We start from the raw sequence: 22,189 nt of genomic DNA, 5'->3' as shown, positions 1-22,189 counted from the left end.
ACAGGGTACTGTTGGCAGTTTTACTTCCTATTTTTCTTTCTCCTTTGTTTTCGGAGCCACAGCCCGATTCGGTCAGGGAGACGCCACCGTGAAATGAAGGGGCGTGCTGTGTGTCCATCGCCTCGCCTCTCCTTACCTCTCTCAGTCGTTTCTCGTGCTTGTTGTTTTGATATAGGCCGATTTGAGAGCGTCAGCTCTCGCGTCAGCCGAGCAAAGTCGAGACAAGTCGAGACACACTACAGGCTGGTCTGCAGCGAGTAACAGGGAGGAAAACAAAACATTAATTTCAAGGCGCGTGGCAAAAGTACCCATACGCGAAATTAAAAGCCTGCTGCGGTGGCCGGGAATCGAACCCGGATCAACTGCTTGGAAGGCAACTATGCTGACCATTACACCACCACCGCACAAGGGAGCGCCCCGGCGCCGCACTGTGTCGGCTTCCCGCCTGTCGGCAGCGGCCGAAGGTGATGGTACCTGGCAGGCGCATTTCGAGGTAGGCTAGGGGAGCACATCCAGACGCATTCGGACAGCATATCCGCGCACATTTCGCATCCTTTGGCAAGAGTCGGCTCTGGCGACGCAAGAGTACGCAGAGGACGGCGTTCTGGCGGCGATTTTAAGCAGTACAGTGCAGGGTTCAGCGTCTGCAGCATCTTCTCGGCAGAATGCTATGGCGCTTGACGACAGTCCCACTTTCCCTTAAGACAACTGCTCGGGAAGCAGCTTGAAGTTGATACCGACCGGAGCATCGGTGGTTCAGTGGTAGAATGCTCGCCTGCCACGCGGGCGGCCCGGGTTCGATTCCCGGCCGATGCATCATTTTGCTTTTCCCGCGGTAATGCTGCCGTGTGGCTTGCGCGCTTGACATGCACGATCCACAAGAATGTATAGCTGGATTCCCTTGAGAAGAACCGAGAACGCAGCACTGGCGGGTCCCCACTGGGACGCTCGCATCATGTTCTATAGACTAGCGTCGGCCTGGCCTCACAAGTTGCTGTGTCCAGGTGCCTCCGAGGCACTGAACTTTAACGACAAGGAGTGCTGCCTATCGTTGCAAAAGCTGCAGCAACACCGCAATCAACTGGGCCGGCAATGCACGTGTAGCAAACAGAACACGTTATCCAGGAAGTACAGTGTCTTCACGTCTAACATTCGGTGTGATACTTACCCAGTTTCCAGGACAAACGGTTCACCGGTGCCTCGGTAGCGCAGTAGGCAGCGCGTAAGTCTCATAATCTTAAGGTCGTGAGTTCGATCCTCACCCGGGGCATTTAATTTTCTGTGACTGATGGTGGTGCTGTTGCTGGGGCCCCAACTTATTTCTTGTTTGTTATCCACAACGCTTCAGCGGGAAAATGTTTACTTCCTGTTATTGCTACTTACAGCTTCCCTTTTCCTCTTCTCCCAGCAGAGCATGAAGCCAAAAGCATTGCTCTGAGACGTTTGAGGTGCGCGCCTTGCCAGTCAGCATGCGCAAAGATGCTCGCAAAGAGAGATGGGCGCGGACGCGGGACTCGGCACGAAATGCGCCAAGGGACCGTCCGAACCGTCGAAGAAACGCACAGATCCGGTGTGGTCTAGTGGCTAGGATACCTGGCTTTCACCCAGGAGGCCCGGGTTCGATTCCCGGTACCGGAACGGAATTTTTTCCACACTACTCGTGACAAGTTTGAGCTGTCCGAGCTGCCGTTTCCCGTCCTGCTCGCAATATAGCTACTGTTTCGTGACAGTCAGCAGAATATAGACGAGGGAAGCAGACACACGACGGCCATAGAAATGGTGTATGGCTTCATGCCACACGGTTCCAGTGTAGGCCTGAGCAACTGCATCTGTCGAGGCCCGTTAGCTCAGTTGGTTAGAGCGTCGTGCTAATAACGCGAAGGTCGTGGGTTCGATCCCCCCACGGGCCACTACGCATTTACTACTACGAAAAGGCAGCGCCTATTTCAGCTGGCGAGTGTGATGACCACCCTGCGTGGAAGTTGACAGAGGTTCCGAACCCGACCTGTCGGGAAGCGCTACAGCATTCACTCGCCAATGGCCATAGTGTGCTCGATACACTGGTTCTCAACCGATAAAGAGAAAATGAGAGGAAATGTCCGATTGCCGATGCGTAACAACTTTGGCCCTTGTCAGTACTTGGGCGGGTAAGTGCATCGGAACACAGGGTACTGTTGGCAGTTTTACTTCCTATTTTTCTTTCTCCTTTGTTTTCGGAGCCACAGCCCGATTCGGTCAGGGAGACGCCACCGTGAAATGAAGGGGCGTGCTGTGTGTCCATCGCCTCGCCTCTCCTTACCTCTCTCAGTCGTTTCTCGTGCTTGTTGTTTTGATATAGGCCGATTTGAGAGCGTCAGCTCTCGCGTCAGCCGAGCAAAGTCGAGACAAGTCGAGACACACTACAGGCTGGTCTGCAGCGAGTAACAGGGAGGAAAACAAAACATTAATTTCAAGGCGCGTGGCAAAAGTACCCATACGCGAAATTAAAAGCCTGCTGCGGTGGCCGGGAATCGAACCCGGATCAACTGCTTGGAAGGCAACTATGCTGACCATTACACCACCACCGCACAAGGGAGCGCCCCGGCGCCGCACTGTGTCGGCTTCCCGCCTGTCGGCAGCGGCCGAAGGTGATGGTACCTGGCAGGCGCATTTCGAGGTAGGCTAGGGGAGCACATCCAGACGCATTCGGACAGCATATCCGCGCACATTTCGCATCCTTTGGCAAGAGTCGGCTCTGGCGACGCAAGAGTACGCAGAGGACGGCGTTCTGGCGGCGATTTTAAGCAGTACAGTGCAGGGTTCAGCGTCTGCAGCATCTTCTCGGCAGAATGCTATGGCGCTTGACGACAGTCCCACTTTCCCTTAAGACAACTGCTCGGGAAGCAGCTTGAAGTTGATACCGACCGGAGCATCGGTGGTTCAGTGGTAGAATGCTCGCCTGCCACGCGGGCGGCCCGGGTTCGATTCCCGGCCGATGCATCATTTTGCTTTTCCCGCGGTAATGCTGCCGTGTGGCTTGCGCGCTTGACATGCACGATCCACAAGAATGTATAGCTGGATTCCCTTGAGAAGAACCGAGAACGCAGCACTGGCGGGTCCCCACTGGGACGCTCGCATCATGTTCTATAGACTAGCGTCGGCCTGGCCTCACAAGTTGCTGTGTCCAGGTGCCTCCGAGGCACTGAACTTTAACGACAAGGAGTGCTGCCTATCGTTGCAAAAGCTGCAGCAACACCGCAATCAACTGGGCCGGCAATGCACGTGTAGCAAACAGAACACGTTATCCAGGAAGTACAGTGTCTTCACGTCTAACATTCGGTATGTTACTTACCCAGTTTCCAGGACAAGCGGTTCACCGGTGCCTCGGTAGCGCAGTAGGCAGCGCGTAAGTCTCATAATCTTAAGGTCGTGAGTTCGATCCTCACCCGGGGCATTTAATTTTCTGTGACTGATGGTGGTGCTGTTGCTGGGGCCCCAACTTATTTCTTGTTTGTTATCCACAACGCTTCAGCGGGAAAATGTTTACTTCCTGTTATTGCTACTTACAGCTTCCCTTTTCCTCTTCTCCCAGCAGAGCATGAAGCCAAAAGCATTGCTCTGAGACGTTTGAGGTGCGCGCCTTGCCAGTCAGCATGCGCAAAGATGCTCGCAAAGAGAGATGGGCGCGGACGCGGGACTCGGCACGAAATGCGCCAAGGGACCGTCCGAACCGTCGAAGAAACGCACAGATCCGGTGTGGTCTAGTGGCTAGGATACCTGGCTTTCACCCAGGAGGCCCGGGTTCGATTCCCGGTACCGGAACGGAATTTTTTCCACACTACTCGTGACAAGTTTGAGCTGTCCGAGCTGCCGTTTCCCGTCCTGCTCGCAATATAGCTACTGTTTCGTGACAGTCAGCAGAATATAGACGAGGGAAGCAGACACACGACGGCCATAGAAATGGTGTATGGCTTCATGCCACACGGTTCCAGTGTAGGCCTGAGCAACTGCATCTGTCGAGGCCCGTTAGCTCAGTTGGTTAGAGCGTCGTGCTAATAACGCGAAGGTCGTGGGTTCGATCCCCCCACGGGCCACTACGCATTTACTACTACGAAAAGGCAGCGCCTATTTCAGCTGGCGAGTGTGATGACCACCCTGCGTGGAAGTTGACAGAGGTTCCGAACCCGACCTGTCGGGAAGCGCTACAGCATTCACTCGCCAATGGCCATAGTGTGCTCGATACACTGGTTCTCAACCGATAAAGAGAAAATGAGAGGAAATGTCCGATTGCCGATGCGTAACAACTTTGGCCCTTGTCAGTACTTGGGCGGGTAAGTGCATCGGAACACAGGGTACTGTTGGCAGTTTTACTTCCTATTTTTCTTTCTCCTTTGTTTTCGGAGCCACAGCCCGATTCGGTCAGGGAGACGCCACCGTGAAATGAAGGGGCGTGCTGTGTGTCCATCGCCTCGCCTCTCCTTACCTCTCTCAGTCGTTTCTCGTGCTTGTTGTTTTGATATAGGCCGATTTGAGAGCGTCAGCTCTCGCGTCAGCCGAGCAAAGTCGAGACAAGTCGAGACACACTACAGGCTGGTCTGCAGCGAGTAACAGGGAGGAAAACAAAACATTAATTTCAAGGCGCGTGGCAAAAGTACCCATACGCGAAATTAAAAGCCTGCTGCGGTGGCCGGGAATCGAACCCGGATCAACTGCTTGGAAGGCAACTATGCTGACCATTACACCACCACCGCACAAGGGAGCGCCCCGGCGCCGCACTGTGTCGGCTTCCCGCCTGTCGGCAGCGGCCGAAGGTGATGGTACCTGGCAGGCGCATTTCGAGGTAGGCTAGGGGAGCACATCCAGACGCATTCGGACAGCATATCCGCGCACATTTCGCATCCTTTGGCAAGAGTCGGCTCTGGCGACGCAAGAGTACGCAGAGGACGGCGTTCTGGCGGCGATTTTAAGCAGTACAGTGCAGGGTTCAGCGTCTGCAGCATCTTCTCGGCAGAATGCTATGGCGCTTGACGACAGTCCCACTTTCCCTTAAGACAACTGCTCGGGAAGCAGCTTGAAGTTGATACCGACCGGAGCATCGGTGGTTCAGTGGTAGAATGCTCGCCTGCCACGCGGGCGGCCCGGGTTCGATTCCCGGCCGATGCATCATTTTGCTTTTCCCGCGGTAATGCTGCCGTGTGGCTTGCGCGCTTGACATGCACGATCCACAAGAATGTATAGCTGGATTCCCTTGAGAAGAACCGAGAACGCAGCACTGGCGGGTCCCCACTGGGACGCTCGCATCATGTTCTATAGACTAGCGTCGGCCTGGCCTCACAAGTTGCTGTGTCCAGGTGCCTCCGAGGCACTGAACTTTAACGACAAGGAGTGCTGCCTATCGTTGCAAAAGCTGCAGCAACACCGCAATCAACTGGGCCGGCAATGCACGTGTAGCAAACAGAACACGTTATCCAGGAAGTACAGTGTCTTCACGTCTAACATTCGGTATGATACTTACCCAGTTTCCAGGACAAACGGTTCACCGGTGCCTCGGTAGCGCAGTAGGCAGCGCGTAAGTCTCATAATCTTAAGGTCGTGAGTTCGATCCTCACCCGGGGCATTTAATTTTCTGTGACTGATGGTGGTGCTGTTGCTGGGGCCCCAACTTATTTCTTGTTTGTTATCCACAACGCTTCAGCGGGAAAATGTTTACTTCCTGTTATTGCTACTTACAGCTTCCCTTTTCCTCTTCTCCCAGCAGAGCATGAAGCCAAAAGCATTGCTCTGAGACGTTTGAGGTGCGCGCCTTGCCAGTCAGCATGCGCAAAGATGCTCGCAAAGAGAGATGGGCGCGGACGCGGGACTCGGCACGAAATGCGCCAAGGGACCGTCCGAACCGTCGAAGAAACGCACAGATCCGGTGTGGTCTAGTGGCTAGGATACCTGGCTTTCACCCAGGAGGCCCGGGTTCGATTCCCGGTACCGGAACGGAATTTTTTCCACACTACTCGTGACAAGTTTGAGCTGTCCGAGCTGCCGTTTCCCGTCCTGCTCGCAATATAGCTACTGTTTCGTGACAGTCAGCAGAATATAGACGAGGGAAGCAGACACACGACGGCCATAGAAATGGTGTATGGCTTCATGCCACACGGTTCCAGTGTAGGCCTGAGCAACTGCATCTGTCGAGGCCCGTTAGCTCAGTTGGTTAGAGCGTCGTGCTAATAACGCGAAGGTCGTGGGTTCGATCCCCCCACGGGCCACTACGCATTTACTACTACGAAAAGGCAGCGCCTATTTCAGCTGGCGAGTGTGATGACCACCCTGCGTGGAAGTTGACAGAGGTTCCGAACCCGACCTGTCGGGAAGCGCTACAGCATTCACTCGCCAATGGCCATAGTGTGCTCGATACACTGGTTCTCAACCGATAAAGAGAAAATGAGAGGAAATGTCCGATTGCCGATGCGTAACAACTTTGGCCCTTGTCAGTACTTGGGCGGGTAAGTGCATCGGAACACAGGGTACTGTTGGCAGTTTTACTTCCTATTTTTCTTTCTCCTTTGTTTTCGGAGCCACAGCCCGATTCGGTCAGGGAGACGCCACCGTGAAATGAAGGGGCGTGCTGTGTGTCCATCGCCTCGCCTCTCCTTACCTCTCTCAGTCGTTTCTCGTGCTTGTTGTTTTGATATAGGCCGATTTGAGAGCGTCAGCTCTCGCGTCAGCCGAGCAAAGTCGAGACAAGTCGAGACACACTACAGGCTGGTCTGCAGCGAGTAAGAGGGAGGAAAACAAAACATTAATTTCAAGGCGCGTGGCAAAAGTACCCATACGCGAAATTAAAAGCCTGCTGCGGTGGCCGGGAATCGAACCCGGATCAACTGCTTGGAAGGCAACTATGCTGACCATTACACCACCACCGCACAAGGGAGCGCCCCGGCGCCGCACTGTGTCGGCTTCCCGCCTGTCGGCAGCGGCCGAAGGTGATGGTACCTGGCAGGCGCATTTCGAGGTAGGCTAGGGGAGCACATCCAGACGCATTCGGACAGCATATCCGCGCACATTTCGCATCCTTTGGCAAGAGTCGGCTCTGGCGACGCAAGAGTACGCAGAGGACGGCGTTCTGGCGGCGATTTTAAGCAGTACAGTGCAGGGTTCAGCGTCTGCAGCATCTTCTCGGCAGAATGCTATGGCGCTTGACGACAGTCCCACTTTCCCTTAAGACAACTGCTCGGGAAGCAGCTTGAAGTTGATACCGACCGGAGCATCGGTGGTTCAGTGGTAGAATGCTCGCCTGCCACGCGGGCGGCCCGGGTTCGATTCCCGGCCGATGCATCATTTTGCTTTTCCCGCGGTAATGCTGCCGTGTGGCTTGCGCGCTTGACATGCACGATCCACAAGAATGTATAGCTGGATTCCCTTGAGAAGAACCGAGAACGCAGCACTGGCGGGTCCCCACTGGGACGCTCGCATCATGTTCTATAGACTAGCGTCGGCCTGGCCTCACAAGTTGCTGTGTCCAGGTGCCTCCGAGGCACTGAACTTTAACGACAAGGAGTGCTGCCTATCGTTGCAAAAGCTGCAGCAACACCGCAATCAACTGGGCCGGCAATGCACGTGTAGCAAACAGAACACGTTATCCAGGAAGTACAGTGTCTTCACGTCTAACATTCGGTATGTTACTTACCCAGTTTCCAGGACAAGCGGTTCACCGGTGCCTCGGTAGCGCAGTAGGCAGCGCGTAAGTCTCATAATCTTAAGGTCGTGAGTTCGATCCTCACCCGGGGCATTTAATTTTCTGTGACTGATGGTGGTGCTGTTGCTGGGGCCCCAACTTATTTCTTGTTTGTTATCCACAACGCTTCAGCGGGAAAATGTTTACTTCCTGTTATTGCTACTTACAGCTTCCCTTTTCCTCTTCTCCCAGCAGAGCATGAAGCCAAAAGCATTGCTCTGAGACGTTTGAGGTGCGCGCCTTGCCAGTCAGCATGCGCAAAGATGCTCGCAAAGAGAGATGGGCGCGGACGCGGGACTCGGCACGAAATGCGCCAAGGGACCGTCCGAACCGTCGAAGAAACGCACAGATCCGGTGTGGTCTAGTGGCTAGGATACCTGGCTTTCACCCAGGAGGCCCGGGTTCGATTCCCGGTACCGGAACGGAATTTTTTCCACACTACTCGTGACAAGTTTGAGCTGTCCGAGCTGCCGTTTCCCGTCCTGCTCGCAATATAGCTACTGTTTCGTGACAGTCAGCAGAATATAGACGAGGGAAGCAGACACACGACGGCCATAGAAATGGTGTATGGCTTCATGCCACACGGTTCCAGTGTAGGCCTGAGCAACTGCATCTGTCGAGGCCCGTTAGCTCAGTTGGTTAGAGCGTCGTGCTAATAACGCGAAGGTCGTGGGTTCGATCCCCCCACGGGCCACTACGCATTTACTACTACGAAAAGGCAGCGCCTATTTCAGCTGGCGAGTGTGATGACCACCCTGCGTGGAAGTTGACAGAGGTTCCGAACCCGACCTGTCGGGAAGCGCTACAGCATTCACTCGCCAATGGCCATAGTGTGCTCGATACACTGGTTCTCAACCGATAAAGAGAAAATGAGAGGAAATGTCCGATTGCCGATGCGTAACAACTTTGGCCCTTGTCAGTACTTGGGCGGGTAAGTGCATCGGAACACAGGGTACTGTTGGCAGTTTTACTTCCTATTTTTCTTTCTCCTTTGTTTTCGGAGCCACAGCCCGATTCGGTCAGGGAGACGCCACCGTGAAATGAAGGGGCGTGCTGTGTGTCCATCGCCTCGCCTCTCCTTACCTCTCTCAGTCGTTTCTCGTGCTTGTTGTTTTGATATAGGCCGATTTGAGAGCGTCAGCTCTCGCGTCAGCCGAGCAAAGTCGAGACAAGTCGAGACACACTACAGGCTGGTCTGCAGCGAGTAACAGGGAGGAAAACAAAACATTAATTTCAAGGCGCGTGGCAAAAGTACCCATACGCGAAATTAAAAGCCTGCTGCGGTGGCCGGGAATCGAACCCGGATCAACTGCTTGGAAGGCAACTATGCTGACCATTACACCACCACCGCACAAGGGAGCGCCCCGGCGCCGCACTGTGTCGGCTTCCCGCCTGTCGGCAGCGGCCGAAGGTGATGGTACCTGGCAGGCGCATTTCGAGGTAGGCTAGGGGAGCACATCCAGACGCATTCGGACAGCATATCCGCGCACATTTCGCATCCTTTGGCAAGAGTCGGCTCTGGCGACGCAAGAGTACGCAGAGGACGGCGTTCTGGCGGCGATTTTAAGCAGTACAGTGCAGGGTTCAGCGTCTGCAGCATCTTCTCGGCAGAATGCTATGGCGCTTGACGACAGTCCCACTTTCCCTTAAGACAACTGCTCGGGAAGCAGCTTGAAGTTGATACCGACCGGAGCATCGGTGGTTCAGTGGTAGAATGCTCGCCTGCCACGCGGGCGGCCCGGGTTCGATTCCCGGCCGATGCATCATTTTGCTTTTCCCGCGGTAATGCTGCCGTGTGGCTTGCGCGCTTGACATGCACGATCCACAAGAATGTATAGCTGGATTCCCTTGAGAAGAACCGAGAACGCAGCACTGGCGGGTCCCCACTGGGACGCTCGCATCATGTTCTATAGACTAGCGTCGGCCTGGCCTCACAAGTTGCTGTGTCCAGGTGCCTCCGAGGCACTGAACTTTAACGACAAGGAGTGCTGCCTATCGTTGCAAAAGCTGCAGCAACACCGCAATCAACTGGGCCGGCAATGCACGTGTAGCAAACAGAACACGTTATCCAGGAAGTACAGTGTCTTCACGTCTAACATTCGGTATGATACTTACCCAGTTTCCAGGACAAACGGTTCACCGGTGCCTCGGTAGCGCAGTAGGCAGCGCGTAAGTCTCATAATCTTAAGGTCGTGAGTTCGATCCTCACCCGGGGCATTTAATTTTCTGTGACTGATGGTGGTGCTGTTGCTGGGGCCCCAACTTATTTCTTGTTTGTTATCCACAACGCTTCAGCGGGAAAATGTTTACTTCCTGTTATTGCTACTTACAGCTTCCCTTTTCCTCTTCTCCCAGCAGAGCATGAAGCCAAAAGCATTGCTCTGAGACGTTTGAGGTGCGCGCCTTGCCAGTCAGCATGCGCAAAGATGCTCGCAAAGAGAGATGGGCGCGGACGCGGGACTCGGCACGAAATGCGCCAAGGGACCGTCCGAACCGTCGAAGAAACGCACAGATCCGGTGTGGTCTAGTGGCTAGGATACCTGGCTTTCACCCAGGAGGCCCGGGTTCGATTCCCGGTACCGGAACGGAATTTTTTCCACACTACTCGTGACAAGTTTGAGCTGTCCGAGCTGCCGTTTCCCGTCCTGCTCGCAATATAGCTACTGTTTCGTGACAGTCAGCAGAATATAGACGAGGGAAGCAGACACACGACGGCCATAGAAATGGTGTATGGCTTCATGCCACACGGTTCCAGTGTAGGCCTGAGCAACTGCATCTGTCGAGGCCCGTTAGCTCAGTTGGTTAGAGCGTCGTGCTAATAACGCGAAGGTCGTGGGTTCGATCCCCCCACGGGCCACTACGCATTTACTACTACGAAAAGGCAGCGCCTATTTCAGCTGGCGAGTGTGATGACCACCCTGCGTGGAAGTTGACAGAGGTTCCGAACCCGACCTGTCGGGAAGCGCTACAGCATTCACTCGCCAATGGCCATAGTGTGCTCGATACACTGGTTCTCAACCGATAAAGAGAAAATGAGAGGAAATGTCCGATTGCCGATGCGTAACAACTTTGGCCCTTGTCAGTACTTGGGCGGGTAAGTGCATCGGAACACAGGGTACTGTTGGCAGTTTTACTTCCTATTTTTCTTTCTCCTTTGTTTTCGGAGCCACAGCCCGATTCGGTCAGGGAGACGCCACCGTGAAATGAAGGGGCGTGCTGTGTGTCCATCGCCTCGCCTCTCCTTACCTCTCTCAGTCGTTTCTCGTGCTTGTTGTTTTGATATAGGCCGATTTGAGAGCGTCAGCTCTCGCGTCAGCCGAGCAAAGTCGAGACAAGTCGAGACACACTACAGGCTGGTCTGCAGCGAGTAACAGGGAGGAAAACAAAACATTAATTTCAAGGCGCGTGGCAAAAGTACCCATACGCGAAATTAAAAGCCTGCTGCGGTGGCCGGGAATCGAACCCGGATCAACTGCTTGGAAGGCAACTATGCTGACCATTACACCACCACCGCACAAGGGAGCGCCCCGGCGCCGCACTGTGTCGGCTTCCCGCCTGTCGGCAGCGGCCGAAGGTGATGGTACCTGGCAGGCGCATTTCGAGGTAGGCTAGGGGAGCACATCCAGACGCATTCGGACAGCATATCCGCGCACATTTCGCATCCTTTGGCAAGAGTCGGCTCTGGCGACGCAAGAGTACGCAGAGGACGGCGTTCTGGCGGCGATTTTAAGCAGTACAGTGCAGGGTTCAGCGTCTGCAGCATCTTCTCGGCAGAATGCTATGGCGCTTGACGACAGTCCCACTTTCCCTTAAGACAACTGCTCGGGAAGCAGCTTGAAGTTGATACCGAGCGGAGCATCGGTGGTTCAGTGGTAGAATGCTCGCCTGCCACGCGGGCGGCCCGGGTTCGATTCCCGGCCGATGCATCATTTTGCTTTTCCCGCGGTAATGCTGCCGTGTGGCTTGCGCGCTTGACATGCACGATCCACAAGAATGTATAGCTGGATTCCCTTGAGAAGAACCGAGAACGCAGCACTGGCGGGTCCCCACTGGGACGCTCGCATCATGTTCTATAGACTAGCGTCGGCCTGGCCTCACAAGTTGCTGTGTCCAGGTGCCTCCGAGGCACTGAACTTTAACGACAAGGAGTGCTGCCTATCGTTGCAAAAGCTGCAGCAACACCGCAATCAACTGGGCCGGCAATGCACGTGTAGCAAACAGAACACGTTATCCAGGAAGTACAGTGTCTTCACGTCTAACATTCGGTATGATACTTACCCAGTTTCCAGGACAAACGGTTCACCGGTGCCTCGGTAGCGCAGTAGGCAGCGCGTAAGTCTCATAATCTTAAGGTCGTGAGTTCGATCCTCACCCGGGGCATTTAATTTTCTGTGACTGATGGTGGTGCTGTTGCTGGGGCCCCAACTTATTTCTTGTTTGTTATCCACAACGCTTCAGCGGGAAAATGTTTACTTCCTGTTATTGCTACTTACAGCTTCCCTTTTCCTCTTCTCCCAGCAGAGCATGAAGCCAAAAGCATTGCTCTGAGACGTTTGAGGTGCGCGCCTTGCCAGTCAGCATGCGCAAAGATGCTCGCAAAGAGAGATGGGCGCGGACGCGGGACTCGGCACGAAATGCGCCAAGGGACCGTCCGAACCGTCGAAGAAACGCACAGATCCGGTGTGGTCTAGTGGCTAGGATACCTGGCTTTCACCCAGGAGGCCCGGGTTCGATTCCCGGTACCGGAACGGAATTTTTTCCACACTACTCGTGACAAGTTTGAGCTGTCCGAGCTGCCGTTTCCCGTCCTGCTCGCAATATAGCTACTGTTTCGTGACAGTCAGCAGAATATAGACGAGGGAAGCAGACACACGACGGCCATAGAAATGGTGTATGGCATCATGCCACACGGTTCCAGTGTAGGCCTGAGCAACTGCATCTGTCGAGGCCCGTTAGCTCAGTTGGTTAGAGCGTCGTGCTAATAACGCGAAGGTCGTGGGTTCGATCCCCCCACGGGCCACTACGCATTTACTACTACGAAAAGGCAGCGCCTATTTCAGCTGGCGAGTGTGATGACCACCCTGCGTGGAAGTTGACAGAGGTTCCGAACCCGACCTGTCGGGAAGCGCTACAGCATTCACTCGCCAATGGCCATAGTGTGCTCGATACACTGGTTCTCAACCGATAAAGAGAAAATGAGAGGAAATGTCCGATTGCCGATGCGTAACAACTTTGGCCCTTGTCAGTACTTGGGCGGGTAAGTGCATCGGAACACAGGGTACTGTTGGCAGTTTTACTTCCTATTTTTCTTTCTCCTTTGTTTTCGGAGCCACAGCCCGATTCGGTCAGGGAGACGCCACCGTGAAATGAAGGGGCGTGCTGTGTGTCCATCGCCTCGCCTCTCCTTACCTCTCTCAGTCGTTTCTCGTGCTTGTTGTTTTGATATAGGCCGATTTGAGAGCGTCAGCTCTCGCGTCAGCCGAGCAAAGTCGAGACAAGTCGAGACACACTACAGGCTGGTCTGCAGCGAGTAACAGGGAGGAAAACAAAACATTAATTTCAAGGCGCGTGGCAAAAGTACCCATACGCGAAATTAAAAGCCTGCTGCGGTGGCCGGGAATCGAACCCGGATCAACTGCTTGGAAGGCAACTATGCTGACCATTACACCACCACCGCACAAGGGAGCGCCCCGGCGCCGCACTGTGTCGGCTTCCCGCCTGTCGGCAGCGGCCGAAGGTGATGGTACCTGGCAGGCGCATTTCGAGGTAGGCTAGGGGAGCACATCCAGACGCATTCGGACAGCATATCCGCGCACATTTCGCATCCTTTGGCAAGAGTCGGCTCTGGCGACGCAAGAGTACGCAGAGGACGGCGTTCTGGCGGCGATTTTAAGCAGTACAGTGCAGGGTTCAGCGTCTGCAGCATCTTCTCGGCAGAATGCTATGGCGCTTGACGACAGTCCCACTTTCCCTTAAGACAACTGCTCGGGAAGCAGCTTGAAGTTGATACCGACCGGAGCATCGGTGGTTCAGTGGTAGAATGCTCGCCTGCCACGCGGGCGGCCCGGGTTCGATTCCCGGCCGATGCATCATTTTGCTTTTCCCGCGGTAATGCTGCCCTGTGGCTTGCGCGCTTGACATGCACGATCCACAAGAATGTATAGCTGGATTCCCTTGAGAAGAACCGAGAACGCAGCACTGGCGGGTCCCCACTGGGACGCTCGCATCATGTTCTATAGACTAGCGTCGGCCTGGCCTCACAAGTTGCTGTGTCCAGGTGCCTCCGAGGCACTGAACTTTAACGACAAGGAGTGCTGCCTATCGTTGCAAAAGCTGCAGCAACACCGCAATCAACTGGGCCGGCAATGCACGTGTAGCAAACAGAACACGTTATCCAGGAAGTACAGTGTCTTCACGTCTAACATTCGGTATGATACTTACCCAGTTTCCAGGACAAACGGTTCACCGGTGCCTCGGTAGCGCAGTAGGCAGCGCGTAAGTCTCATAATCTTAAGGTCGTGAGTTCGATCCTCACCCGGGGCATTTAATTTTCTGTGACTGATGGTGGTGCTGTTGCTGGGGCCCCAACTTATTTCTTGTTTGTTATCCACAACGCTTCAGCGGGAAAATGTTTACTTCCTGTTATTGCTACTTACAGCTTCCCTTTTCCTCTTCTCCCAGCAGAGCATGAAGCCAAAAGCATTGCTCTGAGACGTTTGAGGTGCGCGCCTTGCCAGTCAGCATGCGCAAAGATGCTCGCAAAGAGAGATGGGCGCGGACGCGGGACTCGGCACGAAATGCGCCAAGGGACCGTCCGAACCGTCGAAGAAACGCACAGATCCGGTGTGGTCTAGTGGCTAGGATACCTGGCTTTCACCCAGGAGGCCCGGGTTCGATTCCCGGTACCGGAACGGAATTTTTTCCACACTACTCGTGACAAGTTTGAGCTGTCCGAGCTGCCGTTTCCCGTCCTGCTCGCAATATAGCTACTGTTTCGTGACAGTCAGCAGAATATAGACGAGGGAAGCAGACACACGACGGCCATAGAAATGGTGTATGGCTTCATGCCACACGGTTCCAGTGTAGGCCTGAGCAACTGCATCTGTCGAGGCCCGTTAGCTCAGTTGGTTAGAGCGTCGTGCTAATAACGCGAAGGTCGTGGGTTCGATCCCCCCACGGGCCACTACGCATTTACTACTACGAAAAGGCAGCGCCTATTTCAGCTGGCGAGTGTGATGACCACCCTGCGTGGAAGTTGACAGAGGTTCCGAACCCGACCTGTCGGGAAGCGCTACAGCATTCACTCGCCAATGGCCATAGTGTGCTCGATACACTGGTTCTCAACCGATAAAGAGAAAATGAGAGGAAATGTCCGATTGCCGATGCGTAACAACTTTGGCCCTTGTCAGTACTTGGGCGGGTAAGTGCATCGGAACACAGGGTACTGTTGGCAGTTTTACTTCCTATTTTTCTTTCTCCTTTGTTTTCGGAGCCACAGCCCGATTCGGTCAGGGAGACGCCACCGTGAAATGAAGGGGCGTGCTGTGTGTCCATCGCCTCGCCTCTCCTTACCTCTCTCAGTCGTTTCTCGTGCTTGTTGTTTTGATATAGGCCGATTTGAGAGCGTCAGCTCTCGCGTCAGCCGAGCAAAGTCGAGACAAGTCGAGACACACTACAGGCTGGTCTGCAGCGAGTAACAGGGAGGAAAACAAAACATTAATTTCAAGGCGCGTGGCAAAAGTACCCATACGCGAAATTAAAAGCCTGCTGCGGTGGCCGGGAATCGAACCCGGATCAACTGCTTGGAAGGCAACTATGCTGACCATTACACCACCACCGCACAAGGGAGCGCCCCGGCGCCGCACTGTGTCGGCTTCCCGCCTGTCGGCAGCGGCCGAAGGTGATGGTACCTGGCAGGCGCATTTCGAGGTAGGCTAGGGGAGCACATCCAGACGCATTCGGACAGCATATCCGCGCACATTTCGCATCCTTTGGCAAGAGTCGGCTCTGGCGACGCAAGAGTACGCAGAGGACGGCGTTCTGGCGGCGATTTTAAGCAGTACAGTGCAGGGTTCAGCGTCTGCAGCATCTTCTCGGCAGAATGCTATGGCGCTTGACGACAGTCCCACTTTCCCTTAAGACAACTGCTCGGGAAGCAGCTTGAAGTTGATACCGACCGGAGCATCGGTGGTTCAGTGGTAGAATGCTCGCCTGCCACGCGGGCGGCCCGGGTTCGATTCCCGGCCGATGCATCATTTTGCTTTTCCCGCGGTAATGCTGCCGTGTGGCTTGCGCGCTTGACATGCACGATCCACAAGAATGTATAGCTGGATTCCCTTGAGAAGAACCGAGAACGCAGCACTGGCGGGTCCCCACTGGGACGCTCGCATCATGTTCTATAGACTAGCGTCGGCCTGGCCTCACAAGTTGCTGTGTCCAGGTGCCTCCGAGGCACTGAACTTTAACGACAAGGAGTGCTGCCTATCGTTGCAAAAGCTGCAGCAACACCGCAATCAACTGGGCCGGCAATGCACGTGTAGCAAACAGAACACGTTATCCAGGAAGTACAGTGTCTTCACGTCTAACATTCGGTATGATACTTACCCAGTTTCCAGGACAAACGGTTCACCGGTGCCTCGGTAGCGCAGTAGGCAGCGCGTAAGTCTCATAATCTTAAGGTCGTGAGTTCGATCCTCACCCGGGGCATTTAATTTTCTGTGACTGATGGTGGTGCTGTTGCTGGGGCCCCAACTTATTTCTTGTTTGTTATCCACAACGCTTCAGCGGGAAAATGTTTACTTCCTGTTATTGCTACTTACAGCTTCCCTTTTCCTCTTCTCCCAGCAGAGCATGAAGCCAAAAGCATTGCTCTGAGACGTTTGAGGTGCGCGCCTTGCCAGTCAGCATGCGCAAAGATGCTCGCAAAGAGAGATGGGCGCGGACGCGGGACTCGGCACGAAATGCGCCAAGGGACCGTCCGAACCGTCGAAGAAACGCACAGATCCGGTGTGGTCTAGTGGCTAGGATACCTGGCTTTCACCCAGGAGGCCCGGGTTCGATTCCCGGTACCGGAACGGAATTTTTTCCACACTACTCGTGACAAGTTTGAGCTGTCCGAGCTGCCGTTTCCCGTCCTGCTCGCAATATAGCTACTGTTTCGTGACAGTCAGCAGAATATAGACGAGGGAAGCAGACACACGACGGCCATAGAAATGGTGTATGGCTTCATGCCACACGGTTCCAGTGTAGGCCTGAGCAACTGCATCTGTCGAGGCCCGTTAGCTCAGTTGGTTAGAGCGTCGTGCTAATAACGCGAAGGTCGTGGGTTCGATCCCCCCACGGGCCACTACGCATTTACTACTACGAAAAGGCAGCGCCTATTTCAGCTGGCGAGTGTGATGACCACCCTGCGTGGAAGTTGACAGAGGTTCCGAACCCGACCTGTCGGGAAGCGCTACAGCATTCACTCGCCAATGGCCATAGTGTGCTCGATACACTGGTTCTCAACCGATAAAGAGAAAATGAGAGGAAATGTCCGATTGCCGATGCGTAACAACTTTGGCCCTTGTCAGTACTTGGGCGGGTAAGTGCATCGGAACACAGGGTACTGTTGGCAGTTTTACTTCCTATTTTTCTTTCTCCTTTGTTTTCGGAGCCACAGCCCGATTCGGTCAGGGAGACGCCACCGTGAAATGAAGGGGCGTGCTGTGTGTCCATCGCCTCGCCTCTCCTTACCTCTCTCAGTCGTTTCTCGTGCTTGTTGTTTTGATATAGGCCGATTTGAGAGCGTCAGCTCTCGCGTCAGCCGAGCAAAGTCGAGACAAGTCGAGACACACTACAGGCTGGTCTGCAGCGAGTAACAGGGAGGAAAACAAAACATTAATTTCAAGGCGCGTGGCAAAAGTACCCATACGCGAAATTAAAAGCCTGCTGCGGTGGCCGGGAATCGAACCCGGATCAACTGCTTGGCAGGCAACTATGCTGACCATTACACCACCACCGCACAAGGGAGCGCCCCGGCGCCGCACTGTGTCGGCTTCCCGCCTGTCGGCAGCGGCCGAAGGTGATGGTACCTGGCAGGCGCATTTCGAGGTAGGCTAGGGGAGCACATCCAGACGCATTCGGACAGCATATCCGCGCACATTTCGCATCCTTTGGCAAGAGTCGGCTCTGGCGACGCAAGAGTACGCAGAGGACGGCGTTCTGGCGGCGATTTTAAGCAGTACAGTGCAGGGTTCAGCGTCTGCAGCATCTTCTCGGCAGAATGCTATGGCGCTTGACGACAGTCCCACTTTCCCTTAAGACAACTGCTCGGGAAGCAGCTTGAAGTTGATACCGACCGGAGCATCGGTGGTTCAGTGGTAGAATGCTCGCCTGCCACGCGGGCGGCCCGGGTTCGATTCCCGGCCGATGCATCATTTTGCTTTTCCCGCGGTAATGCTGCCGTGTGGCTTGCGCGCTTGACATGCACGATCCACAAGAATGTATAGCTGGATTCCCTTGAGAAGAACCGAGAACGCAGCACTGGCGGGTCCCCACTGGGACGCTCGCATCATGTTCTATAGACTAGCGTCGGCCTGGCCTCACAAGTTGCTGTGTCCAGGTGCCTCCGAGGCACTGAACTTTAACGACAAGGAGTGCTGCCTATCGTTGCAAAAGCTGCAGCAACACCGCAATCAACTGGGCCGGCAATGCACGTGTAGCAAACAGAACACGTTATCCAGGAAGTACAGTGTCTTCACGTCTAACATTCGGTATGATACTTACCCAGTTTCCAGGACAAACGGTTCACCGGTGCCTCGGTAGCGCAGTAGGCAGCGCGTAAGTCTCATAATCTTAAGGTCGTGAGTTCGATCCTCACCCGGGGCATTTAATTTTCTGTGACTGATGGTGGTGCTGTTGCTGGGGCCCCAACTTATTTCTTGTTTGTTATCCACAACGCTTCAGCGGGAAAATGTTTACTTCCTGTTATTGCTACTTACAGCTTCCCTTTTCCTCTTCTCCCAGCAGAGCATGAAGCCAAAAGCATTGCTCTGAGACGTTTGAGGTGCGCGCCTTGCCAGTCAGCATGCGCAAAGATGCTCGCAAAGAGAGATGGGCGCGGACGCGGGACTCGGCACGAAATGCGCCAAGGGACCGTCCGAACCGTCGAAGAAACGCACAGATCCGGTGTGGTCTAGTGGCTAGGATACCTGGCTTTCACCCAGGAGGCCCGGGTTCGATTCCCGGTACCGGAACGGAATTTTTTCCACACTACTCGTGACAAGTTTGAGCTGTCCGAGCTGCCGTTTCCCGTCCTGCTCGCAATATAGCTACTGTTTCGTGACAGTCAGCAGAATATAGACGAGGGAAGCAGACACACGACGGCCATAGAAATGGTGTATGGCTTCATGCCACACGGTTCCAGTGTAGGCCTGAGCAACTGCATCTGTCGAGGCCCGTTAGCTCAGTTGGTTAGAGCGTCGTGCTAATAACGCGAAGGTCGTGGGTTCGATCCCCCCACGGGCCACTACGCATTTACTACTACGAAAAGGCAGCGCCTATTTCAGCTGGCGAGTGTGATGACCACCCTGCGTGGAAGTTGACAGAGGTTCCGAACCCGACCTGTCGGGAAGCGCTACAGCATTCACTCGCCAATGGCCATAGTGTGCTCGATACACTGGTTCTCAACCGATAAAGAGAAAATGAGAGGAAATGTCCGATTGCCGATGCGTAACAACTTTGGCCCTTGTCAGTACTTGGGCGGGTAAGTGCATCGGAACACAGGGTACTGTTGGCAGTTTTACTTCCTATTTTTCTTTCTCCTTTGTTTTCGGAGCCACAGCCCGATTCGGTCAGGGAGACGCCACCGTGAAATGAAGGGGCGTGCTGTGTGTCCATCGCCTCGCCTCTCCTTACCTCTCTCAGTCGTTTCTCGTGCTTGTTGTTTTGATATAGGCCGATTTGAGAGCGTCAGCTCTCGCGTCAGCCGAGCAAAGTCGAGACAAGTCGAGACACACTACAGGCTGGTCTGCAGCGAGTAACAGGGAGGAAAACAAAACATTAATTTCAAGGCGCGTGGCAAAAGTACCCATACGCGAAATTAAAAGCCTGCTGCGGTGGCCGGGAATCGAACCCGGATCAACTGCTTGGAAGGCAACTATGCTGACCATTACACCACCACCGCACAAGGGAGCGCCCCGGCGCCGCACTGTGTCGGCTTCCCGCCTGTCGGCAGCGGCCGAAGGTGATGGTACCTGGCAGGCGCATTTCGAGGTAGGCTAGGGGAGCACATCCAGACGCATTCGGACAGCATATCCGCGCACATTTCGCATCCTTTGGCAAGAGTCGGCTCTGGCGACGCAAGAGTACGCAGAGGACGGCGTTCTGGCGGCGATTTTAAGCAGTACAGTGCAGGGTTCAGCGTCTGCAGCATCTTCTCGGCAGAATGCTATGGCGCTTGACGACAGTCCCACTTTCCCTTAAGACAACTGCTCGGGAAGCAGCTTGAAGTTGATACCGACCGGAGCATCGGTGGTTCAGTGGTAGAATGCTCGCCTGCCACGCGGGCGGCCCGGGTTCGATTCCCGGCCGATGCATCATTTTGCTTTTCCCGCGGTAATGCTGCCGTGTGGCTTGCGCGCTTGACATGCACGATCCACAAGAATGTATAGCTGGATTCCCTTGAGAAGAACCGAGAACGCAGCACTGGCGGGTCCCCACTGGGACGCTCGCATCATGTTCTATAGACTAGCGTCGGCCTGGCCTCACAAGTTGCTGTGTCCAGGTGCCTCCGAGGCACTGAACTTTAACGACAAGGAGTGCTGCCTATCGTTGCAAAAGCTGCAGCAACACCGCAATCAACTGGGCCGGCAATGCACGTGTAGCAAACAGAACACGTTATCCAGGAAGTACAGTGTCTTCACGTCTAACATTCGGTATGATACTTACCCAGTTTCCAGGACAAACGGTTCACCGGTGCCTCGGTAGCGCAGTAGGCAGCGCGTAAGTCTCATAATCTTAAGGTCGTGAGTTCGATCCTCACCCGGGGCATTTAATTTTCTGTGACTGATGGTGGTGCTGTTGCTGGGGCCCCAACTTATTTCTTGTTTGTTATCCACAACGCTTCAGCGGGAAAATGTTTACTTCCTGTTATTGCTACTTACAGCTTCCCTTTTCCTCTTCTCCCAGCAGAGCATGAAGCCAAAAGCATTGCTCTGAGACGTTTGAGGTGCGCGCCTTGCCAGTCAGCATGCGCAAAGATGCTCGCAAAGAGAGATGGGCGCGGACGCGGGACTCGGCACGAAATGCGCCAAGGGACCGTCCGAACCGTCGAAGAAACGCACAGATCCGGTGTGGTCTAGTGGCTAGGATACCTGGCTTTCACCCAGGAGGCCCGGGTTCGATTCCCGGTACCGGAACGGAATTTTTTCCACACTACTCGTGACAAGTTTGAGCTGTCCGAGCTGCCGTTTCCCGTCCTGCTCGCAATATAGCTACTGTTTCGTGACAGTCAGCAGAATATAGACGAGGGAAGCAGACACACGACGGCCATAGAAATGGTGTATGGCTTCATGCCACACGGTTCCAGTGTAGGCCTGAGCAACTGCATCTGTCGAGGCCCGTTAGCTCAGTTGGTTAGAGCGTCGTGCTAATAACGCGAAGGTCGTGGGTTCGATCCCCCCACGGGCCACTACGCATTTACTACTACGAAAAGGCAGCGCCTATTTCAGCTGGCGAGTGTGATGACCACCCTGCGTGGAAGTTGACAGAGGTTCCGAACCCGACCTGTCGGGAAGCGCTACAGCATTCACTCGCCAATGGCCATAGTGTGCTCGATACACTGGTTCTCAACCGATAAAGAGAAAATGAGAGGAAATGTCCGATTGCCGATGCGTAACAACTTTGGCCCTTGTCAGTACTTGGGCGGGTAAGTGCATCGGAACACAGGGTACTGTTGGCAGTTTTACTTCCTATTTTTCTTTCTCCTTTGTTTTCGGAGCCACAGCCCGATTCGGTCAGGGAGACGCCACCGTGAAATGAAGGGGCGTGCTGTGTGTCCATCGCCTCGCCTCTCCTTACCTCTCTCAGTCGTTTCTCGTGCTTGTTGTTTTGATATAGGCCGATTTGAGAGCGTCAGCTCTCGCGTCAGCCGAGCAAAGTCGAGACAAGTCGAGACACACTACAGGCTGGTCTGCAGCGAGTAACAGGGAGGAAAACAAAACATTAATTTCAAGGCGCGTGGCAAAAGTACCCATACGCGAAATTAAAAGCCTGCTGCGGTGGCCGGGAATCGAACCCGGATCAACTGCTTGGAAGGCAACTATGCTGACCATTACACCACCACCGCACAAGGGAGCGCCCCGGCGCCGCACTGTGTCGGCTTCCCGCCTGTCGGCAGCGGCCGAAGGTGATGGTACCTGGCAGGCGCATTTCGAGGTAGGCTAGGGGAGCACATCCAGACGCATTCGGACAGCATATCCGCGCACATTTCGCATCCTTTGG

General features: G+C 54.5%; 51 non-coding genes across 51 annotated transcripts; 40 read left to right on the top strand and 11 right to left on the bottom strand.

The window, feature by feature from the left end:
• Positions 1 to 332: 332 nt before the first annotated feature.
• On the bottom strand, positions 333 to 404 carry Trnag-ucc (transfer RNA glycine (anticodon UCC)). The gene has a single exon. It is a non-coding gene; the product is annotated as a tRNA-Gly (tRNA).
• Positions 405 to 745: 341 nt separating this feature from the next.
• Positions 746 to 816, top strand: Trnag-gcc (transfer RNA glycine (anticodon GCC)). The gene has a single exon. It is a non-coding gene; the product is annotated as a tRNA-Gly (tRNA).
• A 381-nt stretch (positions 817 to 1,197) lies between these two features.
• Trnam-cau (transfer RNA methionine (anticodon CAU)) lies at positions 1,198 to 1,270 on the top strand. The gene has a single exon. It is a non-coding gene; the product is annotated as a tRNA-Met (tRNA).
• A 296-nt stretch (positions 1,271 to 1,566) lies between these two features.
• On the top strand, positions 1,567 to 1,638 carry Trnae-uuc (transfer RNA glutamic acid (anticodon UUC)). The gene has a single exon. It is a non-coding gene; the product is annotated as a tRNA-Glu (tRNA).
• Positions 1,639 to 1,836: 198 nt separating this feature from the next.
• Positions 1,837 to 1,910, top strand: Trnai-aau (transfer RNA isoleucine (anticodon AAU)). Its single transcript has one exon. It is a non-coding gene; the product is annotated as a tRNA-Ile (tRNA).
• Positions 1,911 to 2,495: 585 nt separating this feature from the next.
• Trnag-ucc (transfer RNA glycine (anticodon UCC)) lies at positions 2,496 to 2,567 on the bottom strand. Its single transcript has one exon. It is a non-coding gene; the product is annotated as a tRNA-Gly (tRNA).
• A 341-nt stretch (positions 2,568 to 2,908) lies between these two features.
• On the top strand, positions 2,909 to 2,979 carry Trnag-gcc (transfer RNA glycine (anticodon GCC)). Its single transcript has one exon. It is a non-coding gene; the product is annotated as a tRNA-Gly (tRNA).
• A 381-nt stretch (positions 2,980 to 3,360) lies between these two features.
• Trnam-cau (transfer RNA methionine (anticodon CAU)) lies at positions 3,361 to 3,433 on the top strand. Its single transcript has one exon. It is a non-coding gene; the product is annotated as a tRNA-Met (tRNA).
• A 296-nt stretch (positions 3,434 to 3,729) lies between these two features.
• On the top strand, positions 3,730 to 3,801 carry Trnae-uuc (transfer RNA glutamic acid (anticodon UUC)). The gene has a single exon. It is a non-coding gene; the product is annotated as a tRNA-Glu (tRNA).
• Positions 3,802 to 3,999: 198 nt separating this feature from the next.
• Trnai-aau (transfer RNA isoleucine (anticodon AAU)) lies at positions 4,000 to 4,073 on the top strand. The gene has a single exon. It is a non-coding gene; the product is annotated as a tRNA-Ile (tRNA).
• Positions 4,074 to 4,658: 585 nt separating this feature from the next.
• On the bottom strand, positions 4,659 to 4,730 carry Trnag-ucc (transfer RNA glycine (anticodon UCC)). The gene has a single exon. It is a non-coding gene; the product is annotated as a tRNA-Gly (tRNA).
• Positions 4,731 to 5,071: 341 nt separating this feature from the next.
• Positions 5,072 to 5,142, top strand: Trnag-gcc (transfer RNA glycine (anticodon GCC)). The gene has a single exon. It is a non-coding gene; the product is annotated as a tRNA-Gly (tRNA).
• A 381-nt stretch (positions 5,143 to 5,523) lies between these two features.
• On the top strand, positions 5,524 to 5,596 carry Trnam-cau (transfer RNA methionine (anticodon CAU)). Its single transcript has one exon. It is a non-coding gene; the product is annotated as a tRNA-Met (tRNA).
• A 296-nt stretch (positions 5,597 to 5,892) lies between these two features.
• On the top strand, positions 5,893 to 5,964 carry Trnae-uuc (transfer RNA glutamic acid (anticodon UUC)). Its single transcript has one exon. It is a non-coding gene; the product is annotated as a tRNA-Glu (tRNA).
• A 198-nt stretch (positions 5,965 to 6,162) lies between these two features.
• Positions 6,163 to 6,236, top strand: Trnai-aau (transfer RNA isoleucine (anticodon AAU)). The gene has a single exon. It is a non-coding gene; the product is annotated as a tRNA-Ile (tRNA).
• A 585-nt stretch (positions 6,237 to 6,821) lies between these two features.
• Positions 6,822 to 6,893, bottom strand: Trnag-ucc (transfer RNA glycine (anticodon UCC)). The gene has a single exon. It is a non-coding gene; the product is annotated as a tRNA-Gly (tRNA).
• Positions 6,894 to 7,234: 341 nt separating this feature from the next.
• On the top strand, positions 7,235 to 7,305 carry Trnag-gcc (transfer RNA glycine (anticodon GCC)). Its single transcript has one exon. It is a non-coding gene; the product is annotated as a tRNA-Gly (tRNA).
• Positions 7,306 to 7,686: 381 nt separating this feature from the next.
• Positions 7,687 to 7,759, top strand: Trnam-cau (transfer RNA methionine (anticodon CAU)). Its single transcript has one exon. It is a non-coding gene; the product is annotated as a tRNA-Met (tRNA).
• Positions 7,760 to 8,055: 296 nt separating this feature from the next.
• Positions 8,056 to 8,127, top strand: Trnae-uuc (transfer RNA glutamic acid (anticodon UUC)). Its single transcript has one exon. It is a non-coding gene; the product is annotated as a tRNA-Glu (tRNA).
• Positions 8,128 to 8,325: 198 nt separating this feature from the next.
• Trnai-aau (transfer RNA isoleucine (anticodon AAU)) lies at positions 8,326 to 8,399 on the top strand. Its single transcript has one exon. It is a non-coding gene; the product is annotated as a tRNA-Ile (tRNA).
• A 585-nt stretch (positions 8,400 to 8,984) lies between these two features.
• Positions 8,985 to 9,056, bottom strand: Trnag-ucc (transfer RNA glycine (anticodon UCC)). The gene has a single exon. It is a non-coding gene; the product is annotated as a tRNA-Gly (tRNA).
• A 341-nt stretch (positions 9,057 to 9,397) lies between these two features.
• On the top strand, positions 9,398 to 9,468 carry Trnag-gcc (transfer RNA glycine (anticodon GCC)). The gene has a single exon. It is a non-coding gene; the product is annotated as a tRNA-Gly (tRNA).
• A 381-nt stretch (positions 9,469 to 9,849) lies between these two features.
• Positions 9,850 to 9,922, top strand: Trnam-cau (transfer RNA methionine (anticodon CAU)). The gene has a single exon. It is a non-coding gene; the product is annotated as a tRNA-Met (tRNA).
• Positions 9,923 to 10,218: 296 nt separating this feature from the next.
• Positions 10,219 to 10,290, top strand: Trnae-uuc (transfer RNA glutamic acid (anticodon UUC)). Its single transcript has one exon. It is a non-coding gene; the product is annotated as a tRNA-Glu (tRNA).
• A 198-nt stretch (positions 10,291 to 10,488) lies between these two features.
• On the top strand, positions 10,489 to 10,562 carry Trnai-aau (transfer RNA isoleucine (anticodon AAU)). The gene has a single exon. It is a non-coding gene; the product is annotated as a tRNA-Ile (tRNA).
• Positions 10,563 to 11,147: 585 nt separating this feature from the next.
• Positions 11,148 to 11,219, bottom strand: Trnag-ucc (transfer RNA glycine (anticodon UCC)). The gene has a single exon. It is a non-coding gene; the product is annotated as a tRNA-Gly (tRNA).
• Positions 11,220 to 11,560: 341 nt separating this feature from the next.
• Positions 11,561 to 11,631, top strand: Trnag-gcc (transfer RNA glycine (anticodon GCC)). The gene has a single exon. It is a non-coding gene; the product is annotated as a tRNA-Gly (tRNA).
• Positions 11,632 to 12,012: 381 nt separating this feature from the next.
• On the top strand, positions 12,013 to 12,085 carry Trnam-cau (transfer RNA methionine (anticodon CAU)). The gene has a single exon. It is a non-coding gene; the product is annotated as a tRNA-Met (tRNA).
• A 296-nt stretch (positions 12,086 to 12,381) lies between these two features.
• On the top strand, positions 12,382 to 12,453 carry Trnae-uuc (transfer RNA glutamic acid (anticodon UUC)). Its single transcript has one exon. It is a non-coding gene; the product is annotated as a tRNA-Glu (tRNA).
• Positions 12,454 to 12,651: 198 nt separating this feature from the next.
• Trnai-aau (transfer RNA isoleucine (anticodon AAU)) lies at positions 12,652 to 12,725 on the top strand. The gene has a single exon. It is a non-coding gene; the product is annotated as a tRNA-Ile (tRNA).
• Positions 12,726 to 13,310: 585 nt separating this feature from the next.
• Positions 13,311 to 13,382, bottom strand: Trnag-ucc (transfer RNA glycine (anticodon UCC)). The gene has a single exon. It is a non-coding gene; the product is annotated as a tRNA-Gly (tRNA).
• Positions 13,383 to 13,723: 341 nt separating this feature from the next.
• On the top strand, positions 13,724 to 13,794 carry Trnag-gcc (transfer RNA glycine (anticodon GCC)). The gene has a single exon. It is a non-coding gene; the product is annotated as a tRNA-Gly (tRNA).
• Positions 13,795 to 14,175: 381 nt separating this feature from the next.
• On the top strand, positions 14,176 to 14,248 carry Trnam-cau (transfer RNA methionine (anticodon CAU)). The gene has a single exon. It is a non-coding gene; the product is annotated as a tRNA-Met (tRNA).
• A 296-nt stretch (positions 14,249 to 14,544) lies between these two features.
• On the top strand, positions 14,545 to 14,616 carry Trnae-uuc (transfer RNA glutamic acid (anticodon UUC)). Its single transcript has one exon. It is a non-coding gene; the product is annotated as a tRNA-Glu (tRNA).
• Positions 14,617 to 14,814: 198 nt separating this feature from the next.
• Trnai-aau (transfer RNA isoleucine (anticodon AAU)) lies at positions 14,815 to 14,888 on the top strand. Its single transcript has one exon. It is a non-coding gene; the product is annotated as a tRNA-Ile (tRNA).
• A 585-nt stretch (positions 14,889 to 15,473) lies between these two features.
• Positions 15,474 to 15,545, bottom strand: Trnag-ucc (transfer RNA glycine (anticodon UCC)). Its single transcript has one exon. It is a non-coding gene; the product is annotated as a tRNA-Gly (tRNA).
• A 341-nt stretch (positions 15,546 to 15,886) lies between these two features.
• Positions 15,887 to 15,957, top strand: Trnag-gcc (transfer RNA glycine (anticodon GCC)). The gene has a single exon. It is a non-coding gene; the product is annotated as a tRNA-Gly (tRNA).
• A 381-nt stretch (positions 15,958 to 16,338) lies between these two features.
• Trnam-cau (transfer RNA methionine (anticodon CAU)) lies at positions 16,339 to 16,411 on the top strand. The gene has a single exon. It is a non-coding gene; the product is annotated as a tRNA-Met (tRNA).
• A 296-nt stretch (positions 16,412 to 16,707) lies between these two features.
• On the top strand, positions 16,708 to 16,779 carry Trnae-uuc (transfer RNA glutamic acid (anticodon UUC)). Its single transcript has one exon. It is a non-coding gene; the product is annotated as a tRNA-Glu (tRNA).
• A 198-nt stretch (positions 16,780 to 16,977) lies between these two features.
• Trnai-aau (transfer RNA isoleucine (anticodon AAU)) lies at positions 16,978 to 17,051 on the top strand. Its single transcript has one exon. It is a non-coding gene; the product is annotated as a tRNA-Ile (tRNA).
• Positions 17,052 to 17,636: 585 nt separating this feature from the next.
• Trnag-gcc (transfer RNA glycine (anticodon GCC)) lies at positions 17,637 to 17,708 on the bottom strand. The gene has a single exon. It is a non-coding gene; the product is annotated as a tRNA-Gly (tRNA).
• A 341-nt stretch (positions 17,709 to 18,049) lies between these two features.
• Trnag-gcc (transfer RNA glycine (anticodon GCC)) lies at positions 18,050 to 18,120 on the top strand. Its single transcript has one exon. It is a non-coding gene; the product is annotated as a tRNA-Gly (tRNA).
• A 381-nt stretch (positions 18,121 to 18,501) lies between these two features.
• On the top strand, positions 18,502 to 18,574 carry Trnam-cau (transfer RNA methionine (anticodon CAU)). The gene has a single exon. It is a non-coding gene; the product is annotated as a tRNA-Met (tRNA).
• Positions 18,575 to 18,870: 296 nt separating this feature from the next.
• On the top strand, positions 18,871 to 18,942 carry Trnae-uuc (transfer RNA glutamic acid (anticodon UUC)). The gene has a single exon. It is a non-coding gene; the product is annotated as a tRNA-Glu (tRNA).
• Positions 18,943 to 19,140: 198 nt separating this feature from the next.
• Trnai-aau (transfer RNA isoleucine (anticodon AAU)) lies at positions 19,141 to 19,214 on the top strand. Its single transcript has one exon. It is a non-coding gene; the product is annotated as a tRNA-Ile (tRNA).
• Positions 19,215 to 19,799: 585 nt separating this feature from the next.
• Positions 19,800 to 19,871, bottom strand: Trnag-ucc (transfer RNA glycine (anticodon UCC)). Its single transcript has one exon. It is a non-coding gene; the product is annotated as a tRNA-Gly (tRNA).
• Positions 19,872 to 20,212: 341 nt separating this feature from the next.
• Trnag-gcc (transfer RNA glycine (anticodon GCC)) lies at positions 20,213 to 20,283 on the top strand. The gene has a single exon. It is a non-coding gene; the product is annotated as a tRNA-Gly (tRNA).
• Positions 20,284 to 20,664: 381 nt separating this feature from the next.
• Positions 20,665 to 20,737, top strand: Trnam-cau (transfer RNA methionine (anticodon CAU)). The gene has a single exon. It is a non-coding gene; the product is annotated as a tRNA-Met (tRNA).
• Positions 20,738 to 21,033: 296 nt separating this feature from the next.
• On the top strand, positions 21,034 to 21,105 carry Trnae-uuc (transfer RNA glutamic acid (anticodon UUC)). Its single transcript has one exon. It is a non-coding gene; the product is annotated as a tRNA-Glu (tRNA).
• A 198-nt stretch (positions 21,106 to 21,303) lies between these two features.
• Positions 21,304 to 21,377, top strand: Trnai-aau (transfer RNA isoleucine (anticodon AAU)). The gene has a single exon. It is a non-coding gene; the product is annotated as a tRNA-Ile (tRNA).
• A 585-nt stretch (positions 21,378 to 21,962) lies between these two features.
• On the bottom strand, positions 21,963 to 22,034 carry Trnag-ucc (transfer RNA glycine (anticodon UCC)). The gene has a single exon. It is a non-coding gene; the product is annotated as a tRNA-Gly (tRNA).
• Between the last annotated feature and the right edge of the window lie 155 nt (positions 22,035 to 22,189).

This window comes from Schistocerca gregaria, unplaced genomic scaffold (assembly GCF_023897955.1).
Source record: "Schistocerca gregaria isolate iqSchGreg1 unplaced genomic scaffold, iqSchGreg1.2 ptg000747l, whole genome shotgun sequence".
Taxonomy (NCBI): domain Eukaryota; kingdom Metazoa; phylum Arthropoda; class Insecta; order Orthoptera; family Acrididae; genus Schistocerca; species Schistocerca gregaria.
This window is presented reverse-complemented; position numbering and strand designations above follow the sequence as displayed.